Source organism: Marmota monax, unplaced genomic scaffold (genome assembly GCF_021218885.2).
Source record: "Marmota monax isolate L192 unplaced genomic scaffold, Marmota_monax_Labrador192_F-V1.1 WCK01_AAM20220418_F8-fsc00025, whole genome shotgun sequence".
Taxonomy (NCBI): domain Eukaryota; kingdom Metazoa; phylum Chordata; class Mammalia; order Rodentia; family Sciuridae; genus Marmota; species Marmota monax.
In genome coordinates this window covers 2316420-2337492 of record NW_026691950.1, presented here as the reverse complement: position 1 = coordinate 2337492, position 21073 = coordinate 2316420, and the positions used below count along the sequence as shown (strand labels likewise).

At 38.5% G+C, this 21073-nt stretch overlaps 1 protein-coding gene across 9 annotated transcripts in view; it reads left to right on the top strand.

Annotated features, from left to right (window-relative positions):
• Rbm47 (RNA binding motif protein 47) overlaps window positions 1–21073 on the top strand; it is a 162125-nt gene that overhangs the window by 126874 nt on the left and 14178 nt on the right. The gene's annotated exons all lie outside the window — the stretch shown is intronic.

Here is a 21073-nt window from a genome sequence, read left to right as displayed (position 1 = left end):
CAATGTAAGTCCTTAGTTTTTGGTACACTTTACTTCTGTGGCCTCTGAGGAAACAACTGCTGCTATCTGTGTGAACATCTTAGGAGCAAAGAGACAAGGAATAACTTGTGAGGCTTATAAATATGGCTCTTAACTCCAATCCCAAAGAAAAAGATGTGCTCAGACAGGAAGGGGAGAACAAGAGAGTAGCTCTGCCAATGTCACCTCCCCAGCCGCGGCCTCAGCCCTCACCCAGCTCCAGGAAGTGGAGGCCACAGGTCCCTGTGCGGCAGGGAGGGGCTGTTGCAACACTGCCCTGCTCAGCAGCCCCCCCCCCCCCCAAACAATGCAGGTCCCTTTTTCTCGTATCTTCTAGTCTGGGTTTTAGATTTGGTTCTTTGAATTCAGGGACTCAGAGCTAACTCTTTTTTCCCCCCTTTGAAATGTTTTTTGCTTTCTTTTATAAGTAGAAAAAAATAAAGAATATGGAAATTATAGAAAAAATAAAACCTACCCATCAATTAAGTTATCATTTAAAGATAACTACAATCAACATTACAGCATATTTATTCCTATTTTGTTTGTTGGTTTGTTTAATTTTCCTATGTGTCTTTAAGTATTATTTAGCAAGTTAACGTGATAGAAAACATTAGATATCCTAAGTTTATGGCAGTGCTGTATTTTATAAATCATCCATATTGAATATTTATATTTATTACGCATAAATACATACTATGTGTTCATTGCACCATCATAGTGAACATACTTGGGTCTAAATCTTAGCTCGTGTCTCTGATTATAAGTTTCTGCAGATGGAATCACTGGGCTAACAAGAACGAACTATCACTGTAAAATTTTTTATGTGGTCAAACTGTCTTCCAGAAACATCAAATTATACTCACTGTTCCACCTGTCCCCACCCATCATATGTGACAATGTTAAATTTTATGAACATATGTAAAAAAACAAGTATTACCAATTTAAGATTTAAAACCATAAATATTTCTATGGAAACCTTGAAAATAAAAGCCTACTCCCTCTCCTTTATATGCCCTACCCCTGGCCAAACTCAGGTGGACTAAATAGAAGACAGGAGCACCCCATCTACCCCACATGTCAACTGCAGTCTCTCGGACCTGTCCATTGGAAAAAACAGGGGTGAAGCTTACGTTCGTTCTCGTGGTATTATTACACCACTCCCTTTATTTCTGTGGGTTGTGTGTCAAGACAACAAAAGAAAGTCTTTTTATTGTCTTTGAGAAGCTTCATATCCAGTTGGTAGATCCAGACAAACTAAATCAAAAATACATGCCCTTGGATAGGTCATTGACTTCTCTAGCCCTGTTTTCTTCTTTGAAGTGAGAGGCCCAACTTGAATCTTGGGTCCTCTGTGGATATTTTTCAGTTAAAGAAAAAAAGCTACACACACACACACACACACACACGTGTGTATGAGGTGGTGAAGATACCAATAAAGATTTTATCGATGGCTGCACTGAATTGTGAACTGCATGATGTGCACTGAACACCATCAGTTTAGGAGAGAAACATTTTCTTACACTAAATATTAGGAAATTTTGTTTTAAGCTAATCATTTTTTTTAAATATAAAAGTAAAACAATGGGGAAATCCTTCAAGATGACCTAGAAGTCTTCTTTCAGCTCCAATATTCTGTAATTCAAAAGTAGTAGATAAAGTACCAAATGATGAGGACCCCCAAAGCAAGGGAAAGCTTGGTCTCTGGCTTCATAGACAGAATCATGACTAGATTTTTTTTTTTTTTTTTTTTAACTGGGAATTGAACCCAGGGGCACTTTACCACTTTTGTGTGTAACTAGCCTATTTCACTTGGCACAATGTCTCCAAGATTTATAGAATCTTTATTTCTTTCTAAGAATATATGAGGTTCCTCTTTATGTATGTACCACATTTTGTTAATCCATTCATTCATCAGTGAACATTTGGGTTGTTTCCATTTTTTTACTTTTGTGAATAACATTTCCATGAACATTGGTGTACAAATATCTACTTGAGTCCTGCTTTAAATTATTTTGGGTACATTCCCAGTAATGGAGTTGCTGGATCATGTGATATTTCCATTGTTGGAAATCATTTGTTTTTAAGGCACCACCATAGTATTTTCCACTGTGGCTGCACCATTTTATATTCCCAACTGAAAGTACAAGGGGTCCAGTTTCTCCACATACCTGTCACAATGGTTTTTTTAGTTTTGAGATAGTTATTCGATCACTGTGGCTTTGATTGACATTTCCCTAATGATTACTAACATTGAACAACTTTTCAGGCACTTATTATTCATGTAAAGTTCTCCTTTGGAGAAATGTCTATTCAAGCCCTTTGCCTATTTTTCAGTTAGGTTGTTGCTGTTTTTGTTTTGACTTGTAGGAGTTCTTCATATATTCTGGATAGTAATTATTCATCAGACAGAATTTGCAAATATTTTCTCCCACACCATGGGATACTTTTTTCTCTCTTTATGAGTCCTTTGATGCAGAAAAGCTTAATTTTGATGAAATCCAATCTGTTTTTTCTTACATGGCCCTATGTTTTCATGTCATCCAAGAAGTCACAGATAAGTCTAATGTCATGAAACTTTCCCCTCTAATTTTTTAGAAGAACTTTCTAGTTTTAGCACCTACATTTAGGTCTTTGATAGATTTTGTGTTAATTTTTGTATCTGGTATACAATTAGAGCCAGTTCCCCCTGCCCTCTGGTATTGGGGTTGAACCCAGGGTCATTTTACCACTAAGCTACATCCCCAGACCTTTTTATTCTGAGATAGACTCTCGCTAAGTTGCCAAGACTGGCCTCAAACTTGCATTCTTCTACTCCGGCTCCCAAATCACAGGGATTACAGGTGAGCACCAGGCTTGGCCACCAGGATTCTTTTTAAATATGTCTTTTTCAATCCCATAGAGTTTTGTTGAAAGCATGTGTCAGCCAAGAAAGCAAATGATGTAAATATTCATACTCCACATTCATCTGAGTTATTTTTCTCTTGGTGTAGGCTGGGGTGTTTCCCAGCAGAGAGGAAAGAGAAAGCTGAAACGTTTGGGAGCTGATGGCTCACGTAGCTAGGATACAGCAGTGAGGCCAGGTTGGGATCAGTGAGCATTCTGATGTAAACATGCCTGATGAAGTCTCCATCAAAAGAATACCAAAAGTAGACAGTGTTTTAGGTTTAGACAAAAAGAGTGTGTGTGTGTGTGTGTGTGTGTGTGTGTGTGAGAGAGAGAGAGAGAGAGAGAGAGAGAGACAGAGAGACAGACAGAGAGAGAGAGAGAGGGGTACGTTCATATATTTGTCAGTGGAGGGAAGAAAAGAGGACACGCTAAATGTGTTTGTGAGTCGAGAGCTACAATAGATAAAAACACCTTTTGAACAAAAATAAATTACTCTTCATGCTATTTCAGAGAAACCAAACTCGCTTAGCCACAATTTTATGTGGGCAAACTGTGTTTTCAAAACAGTGTCCCAGTTCTCTTTTACTGTGGACAGAAGCGAGGTGTGTTTCCAATATAAAATGCAAAGGTCTTCCCAGCCTCCTGTTGCAGAATCTTGAGAAGGAAGAAGCAAGCCCAGGTTCTGAGAGCTGCCCCACCTCGTACCAAAGGTCTGCGTGGAGCTGGCTGCGCTCTGATGGACTTGGAGATAACTGACCGACAGTTGCAGGATTCTTCACAATTAGAGTTTCGACATTAGAACATTTAGCATTGGCATCTAGGTGTCCAAATTCCAAGTAAACTAATGTCAAATTTATTAAGCCACTGTCTTCAGGACCTCTGAGGAACACACTCTGACTGGCCCAACCCCTCTCTTGGTGTTGATGGGGACTGGTTTATAAGCCCCTGTACGTTCCCATTTTCTCTTTGCCATAAAAGGTGATTGGGAAAAAGAGGAAATAACAGCCAATTAAATTTTCTGATGTAGGATGGGATAAGATAGCCCATGCTTTCTAAAAATAATTTGCAGGATTGGTATACTGTGTTTCCCTTGAAGCATTAAATTCATTTCTCACATTATTAATTCAAAGAATATCCAGTATTTCCCTAAGAGATTGGGAATAAATGATTAACTCAAATCAGCGGCATTTTTATTGACATCTTAGTTTTTCAATTGAAATATTAACTCCAAGTGCATACACTGGAAGTATAGAGTACATGAGATGTGAATGGCAAATAAACTCCAATAAAATAGTTCCAGGAGTTTAATGTATCTTCCTGACATTTGAACATTGCATTCTAAATACTCATTCTAAATACTCAGTAAAACCCTCGATATGTCTTTTCTGTTTGTTTCCATTCTTAGGTGCATATTTCATGAATTTCTTTAATTACCATAATTCTGCTTTCTAGAACTATAAAGTTGGAAATCCAACTACCTTGAACTGCCTAGTTAAATTATAGAGACTTGGCAAACTGGTTTTCCTTTCCTTCTTCTCTTTCTTTTTTCTTCTCCTTTTCATATCTTTCCTCAGAAATAAATAGAGCTCTTTGTGTTTTCCAAATATCTGCAATTTCCACCTCCAAATTTATTTACATATAAATTTAGCCCTTCAGTGGTTTTTCATTGACGAACTCTCTTCCTTTCCTAGTTTTAAAACCATGTATGACTACCTTTGTTTAAGTGGTGAATACTCATTAGAAAGTGTTTGGGGGGTTCTTCGGAATTTATTTAAACAAGGACTAAAGCAAACAGCTAATCAGACACGAGCATCACTGTATTCCCACACATTACTCTGGGGTACTCATTAACCAAGGTAATTACATTTGAAAAACAGGGATATTAAATGAGAATTTAAGATGAGAGAGGAAAAAACATTAACAAGAAAAAGAATAGGAAAGGAAGAGTGTATGGGGAGGTGGTCTCCCCCATGAAGTCCAGACCTCCTTAGGCAGTTTCTCCAGCCTTTACTGTTAGCAGCACAGGGCGTTGTTCCCCTGTGTGGCACACTTCAGTGGGTGTGGAAAGAGAGATATGTGACTGACATTATTGTACTGAGAATCTTGGATTTCAGGGGTGTGTGTGTGTGAATTTCTATATCGTAGGGTCCACATCAGATTAACTTGAGATGTACTTCTAATATGACCCATCATGGGTACAGAACTGCTCAGGAGTGAGACCTTCCAGGGAGAAGGGGACTCTACCTCAATGCCATACTTTCCCACATCTTTTCATATTGCCTTTAAGTTGTCTCCCACTAGAAAGTTCACTTTCTTTTAAATTTTTCTCATGAAGTCCCAATTACAGTTATATTGTCATAAAATATAATTGTAGTTGAAAATATTTTTTAATAATTTTTTTAAAAAGATGGATGCAATATCTTTACTTTATTTATTTTATTTATTTTTATGTGATGCTAAGGATCAAACCCAGTGCCTCACATGTGTGAGGCAAGCACTCTATCACTGATCTATAACCCCAGTCCCTATAATTGAAAGTATTTTTAACTTCAAATATACCCTGCATTCAACTCAAACATTTATAGAAAAAAGTACCCCATGGCTTGTTCGATGTTGGAAATATTCCTGAGGAAATGCTACTTGACTGTAGCTATTGCCTTGAGACACTGACCAGTGAAATATAAGGACCTTTACATTAGACAGGATGTGGTGGCTTTAAAAAAAAAAAAAAAATTCCTGCAGTAGCAGATATTGTTTCATAGTTACAACTGAAATGACTAATGTTAACTAAATAAAATCATAAGGTCACACCTAAGACTGAAGCTAATGTTTGACTATGTCACTCTGTCAGAGCCTTTATTACAAGTCAGGCAATTTGTCATTTTTCTTACAAAGAGACTTGTAATATTCTTGTGTACTATTAGCTGACATACCATTAAAAGGTAATACTGGAACACATCCTAGGAAACGTGGAACCGTGGATAATAGGACAGAGTAACCATAGGCCTCGTTATTCCTGTATAACTACTACTTCCAAATTGCTAATATAGTTTGCAGCTGGAAGGAAAAGAATAGCATTCACACACCATCATAATTAATGACTACATCAGCTTACATTTGGGGAAGTTCTCTTTCTAAATTTGTTTTGGTATAAATTTCAGAAACCTCACAAATGAAAAATACCATCTATGCATCAATTTTAGGGTTGTTTTCTTTTTTAAGCCGTATATCTGAAACTCCACTATTTTTTTTTTAACTCTCTGGGTTTGATTTTATCTTAAATATGATTCTTTTGCCAAGTAGAAGTTAAACTAGAGACTATCATCCCCAAGATAGGGCTTCTTTATTAAATTATAATCCCAAATTACTATCATCTAGTTGTGGTTTGCTCATAATCACCCTTGTTCTCAAATTCTCCATCAAGAAAATGAAAGCACTCAAGAGGATCACTTGAGCTCAGGAATTTGAGACCTGCCTGAGCAACATAGTGAGACCTCATCTCAAAAAACAAACCAACAGGGGCTGAGGTTGTGGCTCAGTGGTAGAGTGCTTGCCTAGCATGGGTGAGGCACTGGGTTTGAACCTCAGCACCACATAAGGAAAAATAAATAAAGGTACTATATCCATCTGCAACTAAAAAAATATTTTTTTAAAAAAAGCTGAATGCTATGCACATGCTTGTAATCCCAGTGGCTCGGGAGGCTGAGACAGGAGGATCATGAGTTCAAGGACAGCCTCAGCAACTTTACGGTGCCCTAACAACTTAGCACCTCTGGGTTCAATCCTTAGTACCAAAAAAAAAAAAGAAAGAAAACTGGACTGATACTTTTGCACAGTATTATAGGTATAAAGGTAGATATGGGGGAAGGTATATACAGGGAAGATATAGTTGGATGGATAGAGTAGATAGAGATTAATTTTTCAGTCACTTGAATTATTCTAAATGATGTGGAATTTCTTTTCTATAGAACTTTATTATGAATTAAAGTTTATTTTATCATAAAGCCAACAATTCATATATTCAAATATTGGTACATAAAATTATTCCAGAAATTCTATACCCAGATTTCTTTGTTAAACTTGCCTTAGTAAATTTGACATAGTTCAAATAGGCAATATTCAGAATCTACTACTACTTTCACTGAGTAGACAGCTCTAGTGCACTCACACCAAGTAGTTATGAAAAGAACACAATACTTACAGGATTGGAAAAATATAAAAGAGAACATGGAATTTGCTTTTTGCATAATCATTAGTTTTTTTAAAAAATATATTTAGCATACAATCACATGTCCAGCATCTTACAGCACTTTGTCATATAAATTTAGAAGGTAATATTTACATAAGTTATTTTCTACTTTGTCTATGTACATTTGGGAATAAATAGTCTCAGATTTTTCTTTTTTAAATTTTTTTAGTTGTAGATGAACACAATACCTTTATTTTATTTGCTTTTATTTTTATGTGGTGCTGAGGATCAAACCCGGTGCCTCACACATGCTAGGCAAGCACTTTACCACTGAGCCTCAACCCCTGGCCCCAACTCTGGGCTTCTTTAAAATTTATTTATTTGTTTGTTTGTTTATATGTGATGCTGAGGATCAAACCCAGGACTTCACACATGCCAGGCAAGCATTCTACCACTGAGCCACAACTCCAGCCATATTGTTAAGTTAGGGGTGTAGCTCAGTGGTCTAGCACGTGCCTAGCAAGTACAAGGCTCCCAGTTCCATCCCAGCACTACATACAAACACACACACACACCCCACAAAACTATATGGTCAAGCAAGTAACTGGTACTTCTAAACTATGGCTACATGATTCTTGACAAAAAGAAAATGCCTGAAAGTATTTACTCTTTTTGATCAACTGAAATAATAGTAATAAAAGACTCTGGGAATTTACTGTTCCAGGTATTTTTTTTCCCCTCAATTTTCTCTGCATCATCTCCTTTACTCCTTTACATTGTTCTTGATATTGTTATCACTGCCATTTTATAGATGGTGAGACTGAGGCTCAGGAGGGTTCAGTGACTTGGGTGAGGGCCTTGTTCCTCCAGGGGCAGAGCTCCGATATGAAGCCCGGCAGCCTGGCCGTCCACACTGCTTCTTCATGGTCCCAGGTTCCCACTTACACTTTTGGATCATGGACTTCTAGTCCTTAAATTCTTCCACTTAAGAATTTAATTCCGTAGGTTATTAATTCTAGAAATATAGTTTGAAATGTTAACTGTTTTACAAAGGGCCAGAAATAGCTATGGAACATTCTACAGAACTCCTTGGACACTTTGAAGGTCAGTGAGGTGGGCGGGGAGGTGAAGTGGGGTGTGATGGTAAGGAATAACTTCCCAACAACTTGAAATTAAATCTGTATGTTAATTTCCTTTGACTGTGTCAGGTAATGAACATTTCTCACTAATAATGATTTTATTCTGTTAACACTGACTATAGCTAAACCTGCTATGTAAGAAAGAAGTAAAGAATGTCATGGTAGAAAGAGTTTGGGTTTTGTCATCAGATCCACCTGTGCCTCAGTTCTGTGACCTTGACCTTGGTCAAGTTATTTAACTCATTGAGCCTCAATCTCTTGATCTTTCTTCCTCCTCCTCTTCCTCCTTCTTCTTTTTCTTCTTCTTTTTAGCCTCCTCTCCTTTTATTTTTTATTTTGAGACAGGGCCTCACTAAGTTGCTTAGGGCTCTTTAAGCTGCTGAGCCTGGCTTTGAAATTGTGATTCTCCTGCCTCAGCCTCCTGAGCCTCTGGGATTACAGACCTATGCCGCTGCGCCTAGCATCAATCCCCTGATCTTTAAAAGAGACAATAATAACTAACATTTATCAACTCTTGATATGTCCTTGGTTTTGGCCTAAGCACTTGGCAGATAGTTGCTGTGAGTAATAAATAAAATACTGACTATTTTGAGATCCTAATTATCATTGTCACTATAGTCATTTTGCAGATGAGGATAATAAGGAACCGAGACTTAACTTACCAGTATCATATATAGCTGTTGAAAAGCCGGGCCTCCTACTCAAGGAATTGAACTCTGGCATTGGGCAATTGTTTGCAGTAAAAGGCCAGACAGTAAATATTTTAGACTTTGTGAGCCATACAGATTCTGCTGAAACTACTCCACTATGCCACTGTCACATGGAAGCAGCCACAGACAGTATATAAACAGATGGTGTGGCTACGCTCCAGTAAAACTGTATGAAAAAATAGCTGTGGAGGCAAATTCAGCCCCTGGCTATAGTTTAATAATCCTTTCTCTAGAGCCTGCCTTTTAAACTTCCCCTAGAAATGTCATAAAAAGTGAAAACTTCCATAAGATGTCTTGTTCTCATAATAAGGGTTCAAAACACAGGCGCTCTCACCCACTTGAGAGTTTTAAATCACACATTAAGGAAACACTTCCAGAGGTGATTTCTGGTCAATCTTCTTTCAGGGAGGATTGCCTTTAAGCCATCAGTTTCTTTTAGTGGACTCTGTATCTCTGTGTGTAAGTGAAATACACTCTGCAGTCACTTTTACAGAAATACAAGACATGCAGTAGCACTGAGCCCTCTTTTGAAATTATTTGTGTTAAATGATGGCAGTTGGCAAAAGTCTTACTGATAGAAGTACTCAATAAGTGGATTTTGATTACCATGATTTCAGTTAATCCTGTAACATCCTTGTGTATGTATTGCATTTGCAATAATGTAAGAGACGACAACATAACTAGTTATAAGTGTGCTCTTAACACCATTTCTGTCTCTAAATATAATGGAACCAGAAGTGTGTAGATTTTCTATTCTTATCTACAGTTTATGGCTGGTTCATTCCTTGGGTTTTGTTTGATTCATAGTCCATTGTTGCTTAGATACTTCACTAAGCCACTGTCTTAGCTTTGACACTCCAGCAAATGTTTGTTGAGTGGATGTATGAGACCTCCTAGTGCTGAATAGTTATGTGGTTTTGAGAGCTCCCTTCCCACCCTGCGGCACTTTCCCCAGTGTAGTGCTTTCTACAAAACAGGTACTCTCTAAATATCTATTGACACTGACTAACTTAAGAAGAAGGAAATCACAATCCATTGATTGATAAATATATATTGTTGTCTAACTTCCAAATTTTGAGGATCCTTTAGTGACAGAATAGACATGTACTCTGCTCTTAGAATTGACATTTTATTTATTTATTTTATTTGTATTATTATTATTATTGGGCTACCAGGGATTGAACCCAGGAGCACTTGACCATTGAGCCACATCCCCAGCCCTATTTTGTATTTTATTTAGACAGGGTTTCACTGAGTTGCTTAGCACCTCACTGTTGATGAGGCTGGTTTTGACCTTGAGATCCTCTTGTCTCAGCCTCCCTAGCAGCTGGGATTACAGACGTGTGCCACTGCACCCAGCTACATTTTAATTATAGAAGAAGGACTTAGGAAAATGATGGTAGTAACAGTATGTATTCTGAAAGGGTCATGTTTACAATGAACAGTAGATTTGGCCTGGCTTCCCTGCACGAAGGTGGTCAAGTTGAGAACTTAAGGTTTATCTTGTGCCTTAGCTTGGGTCGTGAGTCTCTTGTCTCCTGTAAATGCTACTCAGACCTCCTGAGTGCTTAACAGAACAGGGCTGAACTTGAAGAAATTCTTTCTATTCCTCTGAATAGCAGAGTCACTACACAGGAGCCGTTTTGCTCACTTGAGGGCTCAGCCTGTACTTTCATCCAGGCTGAAACTTCATGGCCTTTGGTTCCCCATTGTCTGCCACAGAAGATTTGGACCCTACATGGCTGCCTAGCCTGGCTCTGTTTTTGTTAAGCCTCACCTTGTGTGCTTCTCTACTTTCCATATTTCAGCCATTCTCAAGGACCCCAGCAGTTTTGCAAAATCTCAACTTTGCTTATGGTGATCTCTCCGGTCTTTTTCCTTTCCTTCCTTTTTTTTAATTTCTTTCTTCCTTTTTTTCCGTGGTGGGGGTGGGTACTGGGGATAGAAGTCCAGACTCCAGGAGTGCTTTACCCTGGAGCAGCTGAGATTGCAGGCGTGCACCACTGCACGTGGCTGCTCCTTGCTATTCCACTCTTTTATCCCACCCTTGCTAGACCATGAACTCTGAGGACTGGGCAGGGGTCAGCTACTTCACCTATGAACACCCTCCACAGCCCAGATACAGCAAGTGCTCAATCAGAGTCGAGGGATTGTGTGCATGCATGTGCACATGTTGGGCTGTCGTCTATTCCCGCAGATGATTGATTGCCTTTTATTTAGGGGCACAGAGCTGGACTTTAGTAAAAGTGAATTAACAGTCCCAAGACCATATTTAAAAGTGTGACTCTTAGTGAAGCTTATTACATTATTGAAGAAATCAGTAGTGACATTGGAGAATGGCTCCAGTCTTAAAAACCAGATTGTCAGCAGTTCTCATGTGGCAGTGAAACAGAGGGGTCTGGATTTAAATGAGACACTCTGGCAGCTCCTTAGCCTGATTTCACAAGTGGTGCTTGTGGCCTGTCAGCCTGCCTGGATGACAAGTCAAATTAGACCACAGAATCAGTCCAACGGAGCTTTATGATGTAGATGTTTCAGTTGAAAAATTAAGTTGAGAGTGTTCAAACACATTAAATGAGTAGTGTGATACCACCGACGCTTACCTTGGACCCTTGACCGGTGTTGTGCATGTCTGTGGCTCCTCAGCCTTCACTGGAAGAGCTCGATCCAGATACCACTCCAACACTGGGGGGGGGGGGCAGGCAGCATAAAATAACGACTTCTCCTACTATTTATGCATATGATCTCAGTTTATAGCTCCAAGGTAGACTTGATTTAGACTCGATCAATGATTCTAGAAAGTACAAAACATGACAGTTCCAGCAAGTGTTATAGGATATAACCATTGCTGCTTCTGGGACTCCTGTTAGCACCTGTCTGTCCATGAACCTTTCCATTTCTTGCCAGATCCCTCAAAGGCTTAGGTCAAAGGAGCCCAGATAAGAACTGACACTTGAAGTCCTCCTACTCTTCTGTTTGTTCCCAGCTTTGGAGCACATTAGGTCTGGGTGTGCTGAATTGACGGGTTTCATTTTTTTATTCAGCATTACGCCATCAATCTTTTTTTTTTTTTTTCCTTTTTTTTTTTGTGGTGCTGGGGATTGAACCCAGGGCCTTGTGTATGTGAGACAAGCACCCTACCAACCGAGCTATATCCCCTGCCCACATCAACCTTTTGAGAAAAAGTTTTAAGAGTGCAATGCTCATTTAAAGGGAAGAAGATAACAGACTCCTAGTAGTTATTTGTGTGGTGCCAAACACGCAGAAAATTCCCCCACTTCATTTGCCTCCTTGGCTTCACCCCTCTTGTGATAAAGAGCAAGTATCCCTGGGAACTCACAGCAAAATGCCTCATTTTCAGGGATGTGTTGATAGAAATGCCTGGGAACATTGAGCCTCTTGGCTTTGTGTCTGTTTATCAAACACAATCCTTCATTGAATGATGTGCTTTGCTCTAACAAAACCCACACAAGCAGCAACACAGTGAAGAGCAGGGTGCATGAGCTCCTCCCAGCACAGCCAGGAGCGCTCAAGGTACAGCCCAGGAGGTCAGGAGTCTCTGGCTCTTGATCCTTTCAAGATTTTTGCCTAAATAAAGGAGAGTTATAGAAAGAAAGATTTTTATGTGTCAGAAGGGCCATGCCTTTCAATTAGCATAAGGTTAAAAGAGAGGGGGAAGAAAAGAGCCTGTGCTTCAGCCTTTGGCTTATGGTGTGGGCCTGCAGGTAAATCCCCAGAGCCCTGCCTCCATTTTGAGTGGGGCTCCTTTCACACGCTCAAACTCTGATCTGACCGAGATGTCCTGGTGCCAGAGGCCTGCCCATTGGAGGGAGTGTTCCCTCCCGTGTTTACTCAGGTGGGTGGTGGTAACTTGGCACTGGGCAAAAAGATAAATGCTCAGGGCAGGGCCATGTCTTGGAAACTTTTTGTAGAAGTTCATCTTTTTTTCCTTGCAGTACTCCTCCCCACACACACCCCCGCCTTCCCAAACTCAATTTGTGGCAACATCTCCCTTCACATAATAATATCTGTGTAAACCATGAGGTGATTCTCAACTTCTGTGACAAGCACTTCTCTAACACCTGAATTCTCGCCTTCCTGTGACATTCTTTAAAATTAATAGTGATAGTATTTGCTAACCTTTTTAACACATGGCGTGCCAGATATTGCCAAATGTCATTTAATCCTGGAGCCAGTCCTCTGAAATAAATCCTGGTACTAGAACCACCTTAAACATGTGGAAATGGAACTGAGGTAATTTGCCTCATGGCACAGCCATGATTTTATCTATCTATCTATCTATCTATTTATTTTTGGTGCGGAGGATTGAACATGGGGGCACTTAACCACTGAGCCACATCCCCAGCCCTGTTTTATTTTTTATTTAGAGACAGGTTCTCACTAAGTTGCTTATGATCTTGCTAAATTGCAGAGGCTGTCCTTGAACTTGCAATCCCTCTGCCTTGGCCTCCCAAGCTACAGGGATTACACCAGAGTCATGATTTGAACTTGCATTTCTTCAACTCTCCAGTCTTTGCTCTTAGCAAGTATGGCATGTCTTTTGTTATATCTGTACATTTTATGTGTTAGGTCATGCTTAAAAAGTGATTATTTGTAAAGATAAATTTTTATGATATGCACAGGAAGCATCAAAACAGAAATCTAACCACAAACAGAGATGGTATTACTTCTTGGATAAACACATTCTAAAGCCTTTCACTGAATTAAATTCCAGTTAGTGGTAAAAAAAACACTGTACCCCACTGAATGTATCTTCAAATTGCAATTTGTCAGTTGGTCAGCAAATAAAACTCTCCCTAGAATTCCAAATTGCATATTCATCGCAAACACACACACACACACACACACAGGTTTTGATCATAGATAAAGATTGATTTGTAAACTTTAGAAATATTTCTGAGTACAGTGGTATCCGTTGCCCTCTAAAATGTCACTTCATAGTTAAAGATTCTCTAAACCATACTGAAAAGGGAATTCAATTCCTTGATGATTTTGTTATTTAACTCTTGAGTTTACCCTGAAATTCTATTTTAACCCAACAAGTTCAAACTCAGCCTAAAATCAAGAAAAAGAAATTCTACTTAGTAGTTCAGAATAGTTAAGTTTGATTTGAAATTATATTTTTCCATGTTGTTTTTATATGCCAAACAGTACATAATTTGTTTCAGATATGTGGCCATGTGTAAGGCTAGCAGCTTCAGCAAAGAGGAATGTGTTTTTAGTGTGTGCAAAGGTAGCTTGGGTGTCATGAGGGTCCTGCCTTCAAGGGATTTGGCATCCACATGGATGACTGGACTTTTACATCCAATGTGGCAAGTCTCTTCAGGTTCTTTCTGGAACAGCCTTTCAAAGCACTATGGCCAAGGTTAGGGGAGCAACAGGCTTCCATCTGGATGCCTGAGCCACATCACCAGTGGAGAAGGGCACTGCTTACCTGGTGTGAATTGAATCTGGGAGGCTCTGAGACTCTATCCAGTCTGTACCAGAACCCACTGGCCTGGCTTCTTCACTGACTGGTTAAAAGTTGGCTGGGGTAAACTTTTGCCTGTTTTCCTATAAACACAAGGATCTTGCACACAGGGTCAAGTTGCCTCAAGTTCAATGTCTTTATTAGCTTTTTTTTTTTAAGCTCAGATTTTCTTGTGCTAGCGTTCCTTGGTCACAGCGGGAGGTTATGCACCAGGAGCACTGTATATGTCAACTACAATGAGAATCCTTTGGGGCAACTGTGGAATGCACTGTGGCCAGACTGTCAGCTAGTATCATGACACCTCTGATGCTCATTAACCAACCATCTGCTCAATCTCTCTGTGTCTCAATTCCCATCTCTGTAAGGCAGAGATCCTCATAACATGCCATCTAGACACTGTGAGGAGTGGAGTGAGTTAATACACATAAAGAGCATGCATTTTGCCTGCCAAATAGCAGGCATTCCATAAACATTAGCTCTGGTCGCCGTTTTAAAGATGGGAGCATTGAAACTTAAAGAGGCCAAGTGGTTTTTTCCAGCTAGTAAGCGCAGGAGCCAGGATTTGGGTCGAGGGCTCTCTGACTCTAGAGACTGCATTTATTCAACACGTGCTTGACTGTCTCCTGCCGAAGGATGAAATTGCAGATTCTATGCTATTTATCCAGGTATTTTGTTTTACTTATTGACAAGGTTCAACTTTTGAAGTCTACTTATTATCGTGTGGACACCTTATCCTAAGCAAGAATCTCATCAACATCAGTATATAGTATTTCTCATGAATCCTCAGACACCTCCCCCCCACCACCACATGTGTACACTCTGACCTTTCTAAAGAGGTATTCTAATTTTTAAAAGCAAATTGTGACAGTGGCCTGACTGTTAACTTGAGGAGACTATAAACTTATTAGAAACAAATGAACAATATTGAAGTTTGACCCTTTTAAAGCAATCTGGTTAATGAGCACATACACAAAGGGCCTTAATTTTCAACTATTTAGTATTTGGAGCATAATTCAGTTTCCTGGGAGGTAAACTGCACTGGAATGAGGTCTAGCAATATTCCACACAGTGCCTGCTACATAGTTGCTGCTCAAAAAATATTTGCTGAATCAATGAAAATGAATACTGATGTCTTTTGGGAAATCTTAAAAAGTTATTCACATATAAGTGTCAGGAGCTGAGCCAGCTTCATTCATTAGTATAAAGCTTTCATAAATTTGCCAATGGGAGTTAAATGTAAACCATTTAGGATAAGAGGGAGGGAAAGAAGCTCAAGAAGGCTGCCTTTAAAATATATTGGAATTCTTAAATTGCCTGTATAGTTGCCCTTTTCATTTATCTTTTAATACATGTAAGCTTTTGGCCTCAAGTTTACATAACTTATTTAACTGATCTGATGTGAGACTTTTTCACAAATGTGTGAAAACGTACTCAGCCTACCATTCTCTAAGGCCTCTAATGAAATCCTAATCTTATTGACTATTTTTCTACCTTTTGCATCTTTTTACCCTCTCATTTTTTTAGGGGGTGTGTGTGTGTGTTGAAGTACACATAATAAATGCACCATTTGAACCATGTTCAAGTGCATAATTCAGTGGCATTAAGTACATTACTATTGGCGTGAACCCTCACCGATCTCCAGAGCTTTTTATTGAGTCTAAGGAAAATTGTGTCCATGAACGCTCATTCTGTGCCCCACCCTCCCCCTCCTCCAGGCCTGGCCACTACTCTTCTACTTCCTGTCTATTCATTTGACTACTCTAAATACCTCATCTAAGTGGAGCAGTTGTCCTTTCACATTTGGCTTGTTTCACTCAGTGTGTCTTCACGGTTCTCCCAGGTTGTAGCATGGGTCAGACTTTCACCTGAGGGTATCTGATAACCCATTCTGTGCATAAGCCACATTCTGCTTATCCAGTCATCCACTGGACATTGGTACAGTATCCACCTTATAGCTTTGGTGAGTGATGTTGCTGAAACATTGGTGAGCATATGTGTCGTTAAGTCCCTGCTTTTAATTCTCTTGAGTGTCCATCCAGAAATGGAATTGCTGGATGGTGTGATATTCTGTTCGATTTTTTTGAGGACCTATCCTACTATTTTTCACAGCAGATGCCCCATCTTACATTCCCATCAGCATTACACAGGGGGTTCCAATATCGCCACCTCCTCACCCGCACTTGTTATTTTCTATGTGTTTGTTTTTGTTAGTGTAGGCATCCTAATGGTGTGACGTGGTGTCTCATTATTCTCACTCATTTTTAACGCCATATTTGTAGTTAGTGTACAAGACACGTTACTTTTTTTTTAAAATAATTTTAGTTGTAGATGGGCACAATACCTTTATCTAATTTATTATATGTGGTGCTGAGAATCGAACCTAGTGCGTCACCCATGCTAGGCTAGTGCTCTACCACTGAGCCACAACTCCAGCCCTCACAGTTACTTTGAATATTATGTTAATCAATGTCTGGCAGGAAATTGAATTTATACATTCATGTGTATCTACACGTATGTATGCATTCATTCCTCTTCTAGTTCCAAAATTTGTGTGATACCTTCTAAGCATCAACATGACTAAAATAAATAGTTCAATTCATGGCAATGGGAATATATTAGAAAAATGTTTAAAAAGAGAAAGAAACTATAGTCCAAAATAGATGAACATGAACGTATGTTTGAATGTCCCACACAATTACTAAAACTGGTGTGAAAGTCATTCCTGAACTTCCTAGTAGCAAAGAAAAAAAGGGAACAGGGTAGTAACATGGTTTGTTCCAAATGATGAAAGCACAGAGAAAAGGCTTTCCTTGGCTTGCAAATGTAAGAATTAAGCAATAACTATTTTGAAAGTTTCAATAATAAGTTTGAAAGTTTCAAAACAGTTTTACTGGCACCAGCAGATTTCAGACTAAAACAAAATTTTCATTTTTACTTTTTGGGGTTGGAATTGGAAATGACTCCACAACCTGACCATTATAAGACTATTTCTGGCTAAAACAGTAGTTTCAAAGTACAGTTAGTGAAACAAAAAGTAAATTTCATGTATCTCAACAGAGCAATGAGATCTAATCCTTTGGACATCAGGCAGTTAATATTTTCTGTAGTATAACAGGTAAAATCTTGAATTGCCTCATACATGTTTATACGTGTACCTAGCATTTCCTTCCCAGGTCACAGATTATAAATATGTGTGTTTATATAAATAGTCTTTTTAAAAATGTGTGCTTATCTTCCATTGGGAAAAGATCTTCATCTTCAAAAAAAAAAAAAAAAGATCTTCATCTTCAAATCTGATGATGAAATTTCTGTTTCAACTTGAAACTACGGGAACTAATGTATCATTTCAAATATATGTTAGAAAAAAAAGTTTCATAACTGGAACTGTGTCAAGTCAGCTTTTAAGCATTTAAGAGCAAAGAAAAAGAAAGAATAAAAGCCACATCAACAGATTTTTAAAAGAACTTAGAAAGTTTGTTTTAAAAATTACTCTAAAATTTAAAGAATTGGTCTGGAGTTTTCCAGAAGTTTATAAAATATAATAATGGTCCCCCACCCACCCACACACCCACACCCCTCGAGTTCTGAGGATGAAACTCAGGGCCCTGAGCATGGTAGGTGAGCACTCTACCACTGAGCTACATCACTAGGCATTTTTATTTTGAGATAGGGTCTTGCTAAAACCTTGATTTCTAAAACCTTGTAATCCTCTTTCCTCAGCCTTCTAAGTAGCTGGGGTTACAGGCGGATGCCACTATGCCCAGCAAATAATGCATTTCTTGATCATTTATAATGTTTTAGACACAGTTCAGAGTGCTTTGTATATATTTACTCACTCCACTAAATTTAATGAGGTTAATCAATAGTATTAGGTAGGGAAACTGAGACAGGAAGCAGCTAAGTGTCCTTGCTCCAGGTCATACAACCAGGAGTTGGGACTTATACAACTAGAGCTGGGACTTGTACATCACATAGTCTGGCTCCAGAGGCCACACACTTACTCACAAACTATACTGCCTCTTGACATCATAGCAGATGAACAGAGGACAGTTGTGGCCAACTGATAAATATTTTACTTTTTTTTTTTTTTTTTTTGTAATTAAGGTTTTGGGGTATTTTCTTAATAATTAAACTCATCTAAATTTTTTTATTTTTTTTTTCCATGCAATATGGGAACTACAGTTTAATAAAGCAGATTCCAGTGATTTTTTTATACATATATCTTTGGTCTTTAATATATATTTATGTATAGATAGATCTAACAATTATAAACTATGGTTTATTTTGAAGGAAGCGGGTAAATGAGATTATTTGGTTTTTTGGACTGGGAATTGAACCTAGAGGCACTGAGCCACATCCTCAGCCCTTTTTATTTTTTATTTTGAGACCAAGTCTCTCTAAATTGTCCATCCTGGCCTCAGACTTGTGACCCTCCTGCCTCAATCTTCTGAGTCACTGAGATGACAGGTGTGCACTCTTGCACTGGATTACCTCAATTACTCTTGAAAACTTGAAATTTTGTCTCATAAACAATTCATGGAGCTATTTTTTTTTTTTTCAAAAATGAGTGACACTCCTGATTCTGGGTAAATGATAAACTCTGTGCCACCATTAAAAATGATATTTTTATGAAGAGTAAAACCATGAAAGAATGATTCTAAAGTGGAAAGCAGGAGAAAGTAAATTTATGAGAAGCCAAGCTGTATATCACATCACTCCCAAAATTAGAAAAAAGATGAGAAAATCTATGGCTATCACTGGGTAGACTAGCAATGATTTCTTGTTTGTGGTTAATTTTCAATAAAATTTAAACAATTGGAGACTTTCATTACAAAAGCATTGTATATAGCTCTGAATATCTTTGGTATAATTTAGAGTCATCCTTGAACACCTTTGGTATAATTTTGAGTCATCCTTGAAAGCTCTATACCATAGGGGTAAAGGTGGACAAAATTCAGACCAGCACTATCAGCTGTGGCTAATTTAATTAAAAATGATAAAATTTAAAATTCAGGGACACAGCCACATCAATGTTTATAGCAGCACAATTCACAATAGCTAAACTGTGGAACCAACCTAGATGCCTTTCAATAGAAGAATGGATTTAAAAAAATGTGTCATATATACACAATGGAAAATTACTCAGCAATAAAAGAGAGTAAAATCATGGCATTTGCAGGTAAATGGATGGAGTTAGAGAAGATAGCTAGCCAATCCCAAAAAAAACAAATGTCGAATGTTTTCTTTGATGTAAGGAGGCTGATTCATAGTGGAATAGGGAGAAGGGAGCATGGGAGGAATAGATGAACTCTAGATAGAGCAGAGGGGTTGGAGGGGAAGGGAAGGGGCATGGGGTAATTAATGATAGTGGAAAGTGATGATCATTATTATCCAAAGTACAGGTATAAAGACATGAATTGGTGTGAATATGGTTTGTACACAACCAGAGATATGAAAAACTGTGCTCCATATGTGTAATAAGAATTGTAATGCATTCCGCTGTCATATATAAATAAAAAATAAATAAAATTTAAAATTCATTCTATTAGCCTCACTAGCCCCATGTCAAATGTTCAGTAGTCACATGTGATATTGACAGCTTTACCATTATCACAGAAAACTATTGCACAGCACAGTTCTGAAGAAAGAACACAGAATCTGGAGCCAGAATCTTAGAATCAAGTCTTCCTCCAGGCTGGCACCTTCTGTGTGAAATGGGGCAGTTTACTTAACCTCTCTGAGTGTCTTTCTCCAGGGGCAAATTGATACTGGTATCATTTACCATGTACAGAGGTTAAGAAAAGACAAAAGTAAGAGAATGCAGGTGACAGTTCTTGTGTTCTACCAGGAAGATATTGCTTCATAAGTCCCCCAACTTGAAGTTGATCTGGCTCTTTTGTGGATTGATTCCAAATCCATAAACAGTTCATACCAAGAATTTTGTGTGAAGGACAGCATAAACTGACTTAATACAGTTCCTAAGCCAGGTCCATGGCAATGTGGGCATTCCATTCCTTCCTATTCTAAAGCTTCAGCACACAACTATGTATCTTACTTATTAAACCTGCTCAAAGTTTTCTTTAATAATTGCATTGCCTTGCCAGACATGGTGTAGTGCAAACCTGAAATCCCTGCAACTTGGGAGGCTGAGGCAGGAGGATTGAAAGTTCCAGGTCAGCCTCAGAAACTTAGCAAGACCTTGTCTCAAAATAAATAAATACATAAAAACAGATTGGAATGTAATTAGGTGGTAAAGCATTCCCTGACCAGTACCCACCCCTGGAGCCAAACAAAAAAATGAAGAAGATGGTGGATAGGCAGGGAATGTAGCTCAGTGGTGAAGCATTTGCCTAGCATGTGTGAGGCCCTGGGTTTGATCCCCCAAATAAATAAACTAAAATATATACATACTTACATACATAAATTTACTGCATTTCTCTATTCCACACCTACAATATTTAAAAAAAAAACTGCCTAAGAAAGAAAATAAAAGGACTGCATTTGCAAAATAAAGAAATAGAATGTGTGCTTTAGTTGAATCATCTGAGTTGACAGTGCAGGAATTAATCAAAAGATGTTGCCATTTACTGCAAAAACTAAGGTTTTCACCAACAGTGGCAGCAGGTTCTCTAAGTTTCAA